At 42.8% G+C, this 13919-nt stretch overlaps 1 long non-coding RNA gene across 2 annotated transcripts; it reads left to right on the top strand.

The window, feature by feature from the left end:
* Positions 1-1273: 1273 nt before the first annotated feature.
* LOC142828991 (uncharacterized) lies at positions 1274-12418 on the top strand. 2 transcript variants are annotated; one of them, XR_012903202.2, is made up of 5 exons: positions 1277-1728; positions 2889-2955; positions 4008-4153; positions 6238-6350; positions 11836-12418. It is a non-coding gene; the product is annotated as an uncharacterized LOC142828991 (long non-coding RNA). The 2 variants fall into 2 exon arrangements; XR_016349679.1 differs by having other exon boundaries at positions 1274-2955.
* Positions 12419-13919: the final 1501 nt, after the last annotated feature.

Genomic DNA, 13919 nt, shown 5'->3' with positions numbered 1-13919 from the left:
CAGTACTGCTGGAAAGAATCTGGGCATTACAGAACTTCACAAATTGAAGACTAGTCAACAGGTTAGACCTGTGGAACTCCTTGCCAGAGGAGGCTGTGAAGGCTAGGACTATAATAGAGTTTAAAGAGAAGCTAGATAATTTCAAGGAGGTTAGGTCAATAAAAGGCTATTAGCCAGGGGATAAAATGGTGTCCTTGGCCTCTGTTTGTCAGAGGCTGGAGAGGGATGGCAGGAGACAAATCACTTGATCATTGTCTTCGGTCCACCCTCTCTGGGGCACCTGGTGCTAGCCACTGTCGGCAGACAGGGTACTGGGGTAGAAGGACCTTTGATCTGACCCAGTACGGCCGTTATGTTCTTATGTTATGTTCTAGACAAAATATGCATCAAAGGATGGCGTGGGCATACTTGGGTATGCACTAGATGGTTCCTCCAGATCCCTTCATCATCCATTTCTATGACTCTGAACTAAAAATAAAATCCCCCAAAACCAAAAAACCAACAAAACAAACAAAACCTTTTTTTAAGCTTCTCAGGAAGTTTCTCTTTTTGGCTAGAATGAGGGGTCCTGTGATACGTAGGATGAAGTTTTAAACACAACTTGTCACTTTTAAATTTGGAAGCAACTTTGCTGTTGTGTTACAGTATTTAGAAAAGTGTGGTAGAAGGGTTTCTGTGTAATTCAGGTTTTGAAATATCAGAATAATTAGAGAAAGCCATGAGACTGAAATCTTCAAGTCTCTCTCTTGTGTGTTCATCTGTGTGTCTATATTTAGCTGATTCTCAGCTGGTGTAAATTGTCAGTTTCCTTTGGCTTCAAGCAGAACTTGCAGCTTTGCTGATTTACACCATCTGATAATCTAGCCCATTTTGTATGTGATATACAGTAATCTCTTTTGATGCATAGGCTATACTCCTGCTGAGTAGTTCTTAATTTATATTTCCCTGCTTGTCTCTGTCTCCTCCAGCACAGGTCCCTCCTTTTTGCATTTTTCCAGCTTATTTTACACTGTTACCCTAGAAAAGGGGGCTATATTATAGTTTGGTTCAGTGGGTTCCATTTTGAAAGAGACAGTTCCTTTTTCTCTACATGATGGAGGTTTTCCCGCTCAAACTGTTAATTTGCACACGGTACTACCTTGTGCATCCCTCTCAAACAGGCTGTGCACCCGTTAATATCTGGTGCACTCAGCACCAAAAGAGGTGCACTCAGCACCAAAACCGCTGCCCACAGCCCCTAGGAAGCTGCACTCAACACCTAGGTTCATTAGCATACTTTTCCTGCCTCTGGGCCAATAAAAGCCCTGAGCTATCAAGGGCTTGGGTCCTTGGATATTGCCCAGCCTTGGATCTACTCATTTGTTGCTCCTCTGTATTGTTTGCCTGAAGCTTGGATACCATCTATGTAATCAGAGGCCTGGACTTTTGAACTGTGCTACCCTTGTGTGGTAAATATTCACAAGATTTTCCTGTTTGCATTGGTTACTGGAACCGGGACTCTCTTTTCCTATCATCTTCATTGGATTACCCGCCTACTGGATCAGACGGTGTTGTCGAAGGACGGATCAGACTGTGTCCAGAGGGGATTCCTTTCCAGATCAAGGATCCATATCGGGGTCGTCTCTTCACAGAGGACTCACTACCATGGGATCTCCCTGCTTGTCCTCCCCAGAGGCTTACAAATAGCCCGAGGGTTGAAGGTCGCAGGCATCAATCGTCTGAGGCTTTGTATATACCTTATGTATCTAGGGAACTGTTCTATCTCCTTTCTTCGGGTTAGGGAGGGTTGGTTTGTTGAAACTTGCTGTTAACTGTATATCTGTTCCACTATTCTACTCAATACATGGTTTGGCCCTAAAATTGTGTATGCCTGATTTGTGGCTAGTGATCCACCGGTGATTAGATACGGCTCTCAGGTCAGATCTGTCTTCTGCGTAGGGACTCCTTCTCCCTGTTTTTATATCCACATCATTGGCCACCTTTATTCTAAATTGCTTGTCCACGTCCCTAGGGCAACAACACCAAGTCATACAGCTGATGCTAGGCACATAAACTTGCTCAACTCCTTCCTCCTCACCACAGCTGGCTTTGGCATTGCTCCAGGTTTTAAGATCCTCATTGCTTCTAACATTGCTGATCTGGATTTCTTTCTCTTCAAGGGCCCAGAGTGTGCTTTTCATTGATTCAAAAGTTCTAAAAGCTTACTTCTCTCTTTTCCCCCTTCACATAGTCACTATATCTGAACCTTAACATCATGTGAAGTATTCTGCAACAAACACTGCACATTGACTAGCAAACAAGTCACAGAGCATGTCCACAGAGGGACACTGAAAATGTTTTTCCCCCTTTCCAAAAATACTTATTTATAAAACCACTTTGCAGAAGAGAAAAGAAAAAACACCTCTGTTTATGTCATTCAGATTCCCAGATGGCTAAATTTCTCACAGATTTTGATATTTTCTTACACTCAGGCATGGGAGGGGAGTGTATGTGTGAGAGAGGTGGAATCTTTTTTTCCCTTTTAATGAACAGATAAATGTGGTTCAACCATACCGATTTCAATAGCAGGCCTTTATTTTCCTGGCATAAATATACAGGCCCTAGGGTATTCTGTCACTGTGAAAACTCTTAAGTGCTCCCTTCTCCCAAGACTTCTCTGAAAGCCTCATCAGGCTGTCTTGTACCTACACTAATATTAATAATACAGTATATCAAAACGGGTCTAGGAGGGAAATGTGCTAAGAGAGAGCGAGAGAGAGCAGAAGGATACATCTTAAAGATGGCACCATACTTAACACAACTGTTTGAATCCTCTTGACTCTTTGAAAGACATTGCTTTACTTTATCATACTTCTCTGTTTAAAGTATGTGTCTTTTTTTTAAATTAGTATGTGACAGTCTCAGAAGCAAATTAATCCACACACCTGTGTGTGTCTGAGTTATCTCAAGGAATGGGTGAGTCATTTCCTGGCTCAGGCCTCCTCTCCCTTGCTGGTACTGATACTCCCTATTGCCACTGTTCATCAGGAAAAGTTATTCATTAAACAACTGTCAGATGATAATAGTATTGAGGGCCACCACATCTAGTAGGGATTTAGATAGATAAATAGAACTTAGAGTAACTTCTGCTTTGGGAGGAATTTCAGTAAATGGCCTAGAAGACAGACTTGTAAAGTTGGAAAAGAAAACTACTAGTTTGAGCACAAGACTGCCCCACCCTCAGTTCTATCACTCACTCTGGTCTTGGCAACTGATGTGATTTTGATAGGTTTCCATTTACTTATTTGTAATGATTTGTGATAGGACTGCAAAAAACAAATTTCAAACTATGCACAACCAACCTGATTTGTGGTTATGTTGCCAAGTCCAAAATGAAACCAAAGTGGACATGAGGTTTGTAACTAGAGGGGACTTGATCTAGTAGTATGATGTATGGATTGTCACTGAAAATGGTGGGTCTGCATTGTATTGACCAGAAACTAGATTGAATAGGAAAGGTTTTTTCCATTAAGTTTGAGATTTTGGGTACATTTGGTTTGAGATTTTGGGAAACCCACATTTTCCACAGCTGTAATAATGCTTCCCAGTCTCCTAAAATTATTATAATGCTCAGTTACTCCAAGTTTGTAAAGTTCTTTGAGATCATTGGATAAAAACAGTGCACTGTGTTACTGTTTTCTCCTAATTAGTTCCTTGAACCATCTATTGCACCAAATTAATGAACATGCTAATGATTATTAACTTTGCCAGAATTTAATGAAATCTCAGGCTTTAGAAAAGCTTCACAATCATCCAGAATTTGGCGCGCACTCTGGTCTCAGATGGAATTAGCAGCCAAAAGATTTTCCAAGAGCTGTAATTTCATTCCTTCATTTTAGAAAGTCTTCTACCTTTATTAAGATTAAAGAGTCTTTAATATTTACTCTATTTGCCCCCCACCCCTGTCTTCCCATCCCCCACACGTAAGGAGGCTCCTAGTATAACAGATATGTTTCCTTTTACGTTAGTCTTGCCAGGAAATCTATTTGGCATGATTTTGAGGACAGCAAAGATGGCAGAAATCTCTCTTCCTTTTGCAACATATGTCTCTGCATCATCCCACCGCCAAGAAGTCTGCTGCTGCCAACCCATCCATCACCATCTTACTCATAAGGTTCAGTTTTCTTTTGGTTCTCGGTATATCAGCTCAGTCAAATGGTTTTTCTTACCTGTAGTTCTTCCACAAACTAGGCAAATGGGATAAATGAGTAGGCAGCAAAGATTACTTCATTTTTGAATGGGAGAAAACTAAGAGAGATAACATATAAGCTACTGAATATTCTGGACTCAGTCAGCAATATTTACCAATATTTTATGCACATACCATCATCATTACTTCAACTAGGAATGTAAAATCCTGTTTAATCATTTAACTGGATGTTCGGTTAACCTAATGTTTAATTGGTTAACCAACTAAGTGGGATCCCAGTCAAGGACAGCTGCATCCTGGTCTAGGGCCCAGTAGGGCTGGAGCAGCCCTCTGCTCACGGCAAGTCACAGTGTGTGTGTGGGGGGGGCACGAATTAACATTTGAGTTCTGCACACATAAGCTGAGTCATGTCAGTTTTAAACTATATGTTTTTGGGGATATAGACCTTATGTCCAAAGCTTCTTTAAATGAAATAATATGAACAGTATGAAATAATAAGTGTTTATTATATGTACTCCAGGAACACACAATGTACAAGGCACTAGTCACAGGTGCAAGGCACAGTTGTTTAGATAACAGACTTTATTAATCATAATAAAAATTATAGTTAAATAGAGAAATATAACAAGGAGAGGTGGGGAAGGGGAAGAGAAACAGTGGAGTCTTGTTAATGTAACCACAGCATAGAAAGTTTCAGCATGAGGTTTCCCAGCACGCAGTGTGTTGTCTTTACGATTCTCATAAACTACCACTGACCTTTTGGATAAGTCTAATTACACGTACTCCACTCACATGTAAACCAGTAGAATTTTCATATTGCTCTGAACTAAATAGACTCACATGGGGCCTGCTTCTGGCATGCTTACTAAAGCCAATGGAGTGACACTAGCTTCAAGCTGTTGTACGCGAAAAGAGACTCTCATCCACTGTCAACAATTGCAGCTCCCTGTGGTTTGACTGAACTGGTAACTCAGAAAACCACCACTCAGGCCATATGTACCATTTGATTATACAATGGTGCAAAAGTCACCATCATCATTCTCCCTTTGAAAAGTTTCTCTGCCACTTGTTTTTGGTCCCAGAATGGGCTAGAGGCATTGGTGTGATTCTGCTGCAGTGGGTCTTTCCACATTTTTGTGGTTCTGACACATAGCCTAGTGGAAGAGACATGGGCTATTTTTGAGTAGAGAAGAGCTAACAGTTGCCTGCACAGTAACTGAATTGACATTTAACTGAAAATGAAATCCCGCTGTTCTAAATATGACATAAGTCACAACCCCTTCCCCCTCCCCCAGCACTTCGCCCCTCATTTCTTGGTGAGAAGGAGGAGTGTATGAAGTATTTGCTGTTAATCTCCTCTATTTTAGAGGAGGAGTTTGTCAACACCTTCATCTCTTGCCAGGGGGCTGCAGCCATCATGCATAGTAACTAGCACTTCTTAGCTGTCATGGAATGCTCAAAATACATGTAAAAATAGATGTGGGACTTGAGTAAGAATGACTATTTGTGGAGGTTTTTCTGGATTCTTCTTTCAGTAAAATAGAGTATGAAACAGATTCACCATTAACTTTGTAGCTACCCATTTATTAGGCAATTCTGTATTAACCCCATTGGATCTGCTGGCATCATTCCACTGTTCCTATTAGGCTACCCTCAACTATTAATATTCTGTTGAAATTAAGGGACAGGAAAATGTATTGCTCAGGCAATTCATATGGAGCCTTCCATACTTTTGTTTCCAAGTAATATCGGTATAGTTCTAAACACCCGGGAAAGACTGCTGAGGGGGAGCAGTGTATAGCCTCCCCAACTTCTTATTCTGCTAGGGATAATCCCCTCACTGTGGCTTCAGGACTATTTCCGATCCTTGTAATCCACAATGGTGTTTTCCTGACTGCAATACAGGGCCAGTTTACTATAGGTTGGCTATTGTTACCGTCTGATACATACTCAATGTCTAGGTGAAACAAATGGATGATCTCAGTTTGGATAGAAGTTTGTACCATAAACCGCTACTACTAACATGTCACTAATTTATCTCTTCATAGATAGTTGTAGAGGAGAAGATGCAAAGGCCAAAAGAACTAAGTGAACTATTAAGGTTAAATGACCATTGCTGCTTTAATGATGCTCCCTTCAAGTTCAAGCGAAAGGCACTTTGGTGGGGAACGTTGCCTGTGACTTGTGTTCTCTCTGGTCTAAATATAAATACAAGATGTCAGTATTTAATATCAAATTAAATAAGATTTGAAAAATGTTAGATTGCACCTTATAAAGTCAGCAATGCAGCAGATATGATGTACCTCAGAAGTTTAAGGGGTTTTTTTTGTGCACCCTTTAATGGGTGTGGCATTCTTATTTGAACAGTCTTGCTGATACTGTAAAATATATATTTTATATTATTCATTAGCATTATTTGAAAACAATACTAAGTATAGAATGAAGGTGTAGCTGGAGGCATCAAATGTAGACAAGAGACAGAAAAAATATATAAAGTACATGTCTAACATTACTTAATTCCCTAGACCAATAATGCTCCAGAGTAAGGCTTTGAAGCCCAGGGAAATCAGTTTGTTCAGGTTATGAACTATATAGGTGCTGCAGGAGACAGTAGAGGTGACTTAGTAGGTGGCACTCTTCAGAAGATGGCAGTATTTGAGTCCAATGCACTACGGTAGGGGATACTGCATTGCTGGATGTATCCCGCAGAAGAGTTGTAAAGTCAGGGTACTGACTTCTTATGGTCACTATGGGTATGATTAGACTGTGGGAAGTGAGGGCAGAGTCAGGATATGTTTGCTCTTCCGCTTTTTTTGTGGCCGAGCAAACATGCTCTTTCGGAAGCCTCTGTATTGTTCATTCTACGAGGAAGAAGGGGGCTTCTGAAAGAGGATTTCCCCCCCCCATCATTTGGCCCAGTCTAGACGGGCCAAATGTCAGAAAAGCCTCTTCTGACAAAAGAATCAGAAAAAGATACTTAAAATGCGGAGCGCAATTTGAGTACCTTTTTTTCTACAAAAACGTGTAGTCTAACTGTACCCTATTAGTCTCCTGGAGTTTGTAAGCAGTAGAATTCAAAGGAAGGAGCAGCTGAGATTAGAATCATAGAACACTAGAACTGGAAGGGACTTTGAGAAGTCATCAAGTTCACTCCCCTGCCCTCACGGCAGGACCAAGCATCATCTAGATCTAGATTAGAACTGAATCTCTGAATCCTGTGCTCAGGTCACTTAACTTCACCAGTCTCTCTCTCTCTCTCAAATATGATGCTAAACAATGCAGGATAACATCCTTAATATACCATAAACTAAGTGTTGCCACTGGGGTGACCATGGGGTACCCACTGGAATCAATGGGAGCCAGGTACATACATTGGAGGGAAAAATTCGGGTCAGTAAGAAAAATGTTCTAGGTAGTCGTTAAGGATAAAAGTGAGGCTTTTAAAAGATAAATTCCTACTCCGTTGTTTCAATTGAGCTGTGCTTGACACAGGATCCAAGAGATGATGGCAAGGGACAAAGTAGTTTAATACCACTTTTGCTTTCCCTATTCTTCATAGGGCCAGATTGGTCTCTTGCTCAAGTTATAATAATCCAATTCACAAGGAAAGATTCCCTCACCATCTGTGGAACAACCTGAATTAGGAACGTTGCAGCATTATGTTCTAGTGAGGTGAATATATTAGTAATAACTGGGATAAAATCCAGTTATTTATTGCTTTTGTTGCTGAAACAATGCTCAAGACCAAATTTTCTGTGCCTTAGTTTACCCATCTATAATTAGAGATTGCCACTAACTGGAAAACCTAGATCTAACTGTAAACCAAGAACTGAATGCCCTTGAGCAAGGGGGAAAGATTAGATTTGGCGGCATGTATCACTCCCCTATATATTGTGTATGATAAATTACCTATCTAAGGGTATGTCTACACTACAGCACTAATTCGAACTAACTTAATTCGAATTAGTTAATTCGAACTAAGCTAATTCAAGATAGTGCATCTAGACCTAAAAACTAGTTTGAATTAGCATTTTGCTAATTCTAACTAGCATGTCCACATTGAGTGGACCCTGAACCGAGGTTAAGGATGGCCGGAAGCAGTGCTGGCAGGGCATCAGATTAGGAATTAGAGCGTGGAGCTGCTGTCTCAGGCTAGCCGAGAGCTGTGCTTTAAGGTGACCCGACCCCCACCCTGGACAGACAGTTCTCTGGGGTTCCCCGCTCACTTGTCTAACTTGATGAGGGACAGCAAAGCAGTCCTGGCTTGGAGTGCCCTGAATGCCCACACTCGGCACATCACAGCACTCGGCCATTAGCCCGGCTGCACTTACCGCAGGCTGCCATCCGGGAGACCATTGGGGGGCTGCAGGAGAGCTTCCACCCCGAGGAGCCCACAGAGCCACCCCAGTCCTCCCCATCAGGGGCTCGTACCCCATTCCTCCCTCACCTCCTTCCAATTACCCCTCCCTAGCCCTCCTTCCTGATGTACAAACTAAAGGACACGTGTTCAAAAATAGAAACTCTCTTTATTGAACAAAACTCGGGGAGACTGGGAAAAGGAGGTGGGAGAGGGGAAGAGAGAGCGTGGGAGAAGGGAGGAGGAAACCTGGGAGGAGGGAGCTGGAAGGGGGAAGAAGGAGAAGGAGAAATATCAAAGTATGGTACGCCATATCTTCAGTACTGTGTACAGATGTGATCTCCTCACCCCAGAAAAGATATTTTGGCCTTGGAAAAGGTTCAGAAAAGGGCAACTAAAATGATCAGGGGGTTGGAACAGATCCCATATGTAGAGAGGCTAAAGAGACTGGGACTTTTCATCTTAGAAAAGAGCAGACTGAGGGGGGATATGATAGATGTCTATAAAAGCATGAGTGCTGTGAAGAGGGTGCATAAAGAAAAGTTCTTCATTAGTTCTCATAATAAAAGGACTAGAGGACACCAAATGAAATGAATGGTTAGCAGGCTTCAAACTAATAAAGTTCTTCACAAAGCAAAGAGTCAACCTGTGGAACTCCTTGCTGCAGGAGGCTGTGAAGGCTAGAACTATAACAGAGTTTAAAGAGAAGTTACATAAATTCATGGAGGTTGAGTCCATGGAGTGGTATTAGCCAGGGGGTAGAAATGGGGTCCCTGGCCTCTGTTTGTGGAAGGCTGGAGATGGATGGCTGGAGATGGATGGCACGAGACAAATGGCTTGGTCATTGTCTTCGGTCCATCCCCTCCAGGGTATCTAGTGTTGGCCGCTGTCGCCAGACAGGCTACTAGGCTAGATGGACCTTTGGTCTGACCCAGTACGGCTATTCTTATGTTCTAAGCTCAGGGCTCAGGGTTGGGGGTCTCACTGGACCACCCTGATTTTCATGTAAACCTGCTTCTGGGTGGCCAGGCTGGCAGCTATCCTGCCCTAGACGGCCACTTTCCTGTGCCTAGTGCAGACATCATGGATGAGGTCCACGATCTCCGCACTAGACCAGGCGGGCGCCTGCTTCTTGTGGCCCCGGGCAGGCTCCTAGGAGCCGCCAGCCTGGTCCCGGGAAGAGGCGGAGGGCTGGGTGGCAGTGGGTGGCTGGCTCGTGCTGTGCCAGGTGCAGGGTCTGCTGGTTGGGTGCTGGCAGGCTTGCACCTGGCACGGGCACCGTAGCCAGACCAAGCCCCTTTAAGGGCTCCCGGGCCAGGAGGGGGGCAGAAGAGTTTCTCTGGTGGTGCCCAGAGTGGCCACCAGGGAAAGCTGGGGAGGGCTAGTCTCCCACTAGTTCGAATTAAGTGGCCACACAGCCCTTAAATCGAACTAGGCATTAGTCCTCGTAGAATGAGGTTTACCTAGTTCAAATTAAGCGCTCTGCTAGTTCGAATTAAGTTCGAACTAGCAGTTTGTATGTGTAGCGCCTATTAAAGTTAATTCGAACTAACGTCTGTTAGTTCGAATTAACTTTGTAGCGTAGACATACCCTAAGTTTTTGCAGTTGTTTTTGTAAAAATTTAAGATTTTTGGATGAGAGTCACTATAGAAATATAGATTATATAGAAGTAAATTTAGAATTCAGTATGTGCAATATTTATTCATGCAAAAATGAATGTGATTATTAGGGAACAAGACTTTTGTTTTTAAATGAAAAAGTATTTACATTAACGATTTTGCACAGGAGCTTAATCTCCACCAAGCTGAAGAAGTACAAACTCCTTTGAAGCACAGATAAGTAAGAGAAGAGTATCTGGAAGGGTCAATAGTTTAGCAACGTGATAGATATAGATGCGACTTGAGCTCAATATCCTGTAGGCTTTGCCAGAGAACAGATGCTGCTTTCACAGCTTTGCATCTTTGCCCAAGGTGTTCAAGTTTGATGTCACTGCCCCTGTGACTAAAAAGTAGACAAGTAGTAAGAAAGAGGAGTGCTCAAATCTGCCCCTCCCCCCACACACTATAATTAATTTTCTAGTTTAAATTAGAACTTTGTATTTTCTGACACAAAATTATCCAGGTGATTCATTGAAATAGAATAAGGCTCTACTAAACAAATATCAAACTGCTGATTAGGGTCAAAGCTTTTCAAATATTTGAAGATCGTCACAAGTAAAGTGAAAGCTGCAGTTTTGACAGTTTTTGCAGAGAGAAAAATCTCATCTCTCAGTTCCATGTGTGACTTTACTTATGGCCAAAGGTAGCTTCTGTCTCCTTTCTGCTGTGTGAAATTGCAAATAGGGCATCAGGAGGAGAGGAAAGTTAATATTTAAATTGAACTTGTTGCTGTACATCATAACCTCCCCTTCCGAATTTTATCTGCCTGTCTGACTAAGCAGTTATATTTATACTTTTTTTGTAGGCTAGGAACATGCAAAGACTTACACATTCACTTGAAACATGTGAATATCCCCATTTGAATTAAATGGGACTACTCACATGCCTGAAGTTAAAAGTGTGTGTAAGACTTGGTCTAAATTACATGGTAGAATTTGTCTTCACCTAAATTTGCCAAAGTAAGTACCCTGCTATACTGACTTACAATCTCCCTGAGCAGCGTGACATGATCAATGGCTCATTTAGTGCAACACAGTGAATATTATATTCCTTAAATTGACTGTTACTGTTCTTCAAGAACCATCCCACAATGCACCACACTGACCACCATTGTGAAGTCTGCTGCCCAGGGGTCAGGTAGAAGAGAAGCCGCCCCTCCCTTTTAAGCCCCCATCAATTCTTTGAAATTCCTTTTCCTGTTTGTCTAGCTTGGTGAGCACACCAAGCAGCCTAGACTGTAACCACCCAGATGACCATGCTGGCTACTTGCTGCAGACATGCTCCTGCCTGGAGTGCACAGGAGGCAGTGGAACTCCTGCAGCTGTGAGCAAGAGCTGTGTAGGCACATCCCAATCCAGTTATAGAAACATGGAAATTGATTAAACAGTTCTGGCATCCAGCTCCATTGCCCCACAGAACTAGAATCATGCAATCAAGCTATTCCCTCCTCTTTTCTTCGATCCTAGAGGCCACACTTACTATGCCTGGTGTTGCTTCTGCCTGGGATTGATCAAGTCACAAGAATGCAGTGCTTACAACTTTGGGGCACAAGGAGCATGATTTCAGCTTCTTAAATTCCAGTTTCCATTGTGAATACTCGGATACTGATTTCTCTGTGTTGTATCTGCAGTTTCTGCCATTGAAGCCTTCAAGGCCTTCCCTGCCACACCCTGAGAATTTAAAGAGGAGAGAGAAGAAAACTCAGGATGACACATTGCAGGAGATCCTGCAAGTCCATGCTGCATCAGAGAATAAAAACAAGGCTTGGAATATCACCCTGGCAGACAACATGGACAAGGATAGACTGGGGAGGAGAAAGGCACAGGAAAAGGAGAGGGATGCACACCAGAAGATGTTTGCACATCTCAGACAGTGAACAAATGCTATGAATTCTGATGGACCTACAGGTTCAATAATCCCATGCTTGCCTTTATCTGTAGCCCACAGAGAACTCAACATACAGACCTTGCTGTTCCTCCCCTTAATAATCCATGGGGCATCAGCAGTCAGCCGTTACCACTTCACCTGGGCAGACACTAAAGACAATCATTGCTTCACATACACTGTCCTGTGACAAAGCCACAGTTGGTGTACATATACCTGAAATGGAAATGACTGTTCTTTACCCTTTGTAAGTTCCATTTGCTTGATTTATTAAGTTTTATTTTTTAATTGTCTGGTTTGTGTTACAGAATAAAAATCCATTTTTGGAACACTACATCTACATTAGTTCACAGCATATGCCAACTGGTGCAGAGCAAGTCTGACGGTGACCAATTTTCTGTTCCTGCAACATGTCAAACACTCCATCACATCATCCCCAAACACTGTAAATAGGAGTATCAGTAATGTTACATATTCCCTATATGCACAGCCATCACTACAGGTTGAACCTCCATAATCTTGACTTCCCGTCTGGCAACACCTCTTGTTCATCATTGGCAACTCCATAGGCAAACTCTTGGGGACAAAGCAGTGGGCTGGGACTGGGAGTATTGCTAGACTAGGATCCTGTGGGAGAATAGGGTCACCAGGGAAAGAGGAGACCCCAGCCACTGAAGGGAGAGTGGAGCCCTGGGTGACAGACACCAGGGGAAAAGTGGAACCTCTAGCTGCTGTGGGGAGACTCGAGCCCCAGAGGGAGAGTGGAGCCCTGAGTGGGAAAGCAGAGTCCCCAACCATCAGGGAAAAGCTGAGTCCACCCTCTGGTGGCCAGAGGGGGAAGCGGAGCCCCCCAGCTGTGTTAATTTCCCCCATCCCAGTAAATTCCCTGGTTCAGGACTGCTCAGGTCCAAACTCCAAGAGGATTCTGGGGTCTGTTAGAGAATCTGAAGAAGCTACTTATGTAGTTGGCTGTAGAAGATTCATACCAAGCTGCAAAAAAGCAAGGCCAGGTGGAACGCATTAAAGCACCACACACTACATTAAAATGATCTTGAATTGTTTCCGTCTATGACAGCAATCTAACCACCAGGGAATCATATTGCAGCTCTGCAAATATTGCAGGATCATGCTTCATACGCTTGCAAGGCTCATGACTACGTGGTGGCAAAATGCACAATGGAATACCTACTGCAGTGCTCCGACCTCTGCATTAGTGCACGTGCTCTGGGTGAGGAGGCATGTTGCCGATACAAAGAGCCAAGTACGTGCACACACACAAGCAATGGAATAACTGCAGCAGCTATTTGCCCACATAACTTAAATCAACATACATCTGTAGTGCTGTCAGGCCCTAAGTCTTTTCAGGGCTATTGCTATAAGGTAGAAAAGGAAGCTGACAGCAGGAGCCTCAGAAATACATTGAATCAGATTCAGTGACAACCAGCTCAGTGAGGTGTAGATTTCATCTCTTTGCAGCATCCTCCAGCTGCTGCTGCCAGGTAGGGATTGCTACTGCTTTCCCCACTTGAGGATACTGATAAAAATGGTAGTGCAGTTTTAGTTTATGATGAGGGCTCCCCAATCACAGGAAATAACAAAATCACAACTGTATAATGGTTCTTTTCAAGTTGAAGGATCCAAAAGCCTTTTATAAACAGGGCAAATTCACTCTCTCAAACTGTGGGTGATATGGAGCATGTGTGATAGTGTGCACAAATATCATACAGCTTCTTAGGAAAGAAAGTGAAAAATATCTCCCCATGTACCAAACTGGGCAATTGACTTATTTGTGCCACCTATGAAGTATTAGCACTGTTTCCTGCAGCAGTT

Source organism: Pelodiscus sinensis, chromosome 5, assembly GCF_052426305.1.
Source record: "Pelodiscus sinensis isolate ZL-2025 chromosome 5, ASM5242630v1, whole genome shotgun sequence".
Lineage (NCBI taxonomy): Eukaryota > Metazoa > Chordata > Testudines > Trionychidae > Pelodiscus > Pelodiscus sinensis.
Note: the sequence above shows the minus strand (reverse complement) of the source record. Positions and strands in the feature narration are given on the sequence as shown.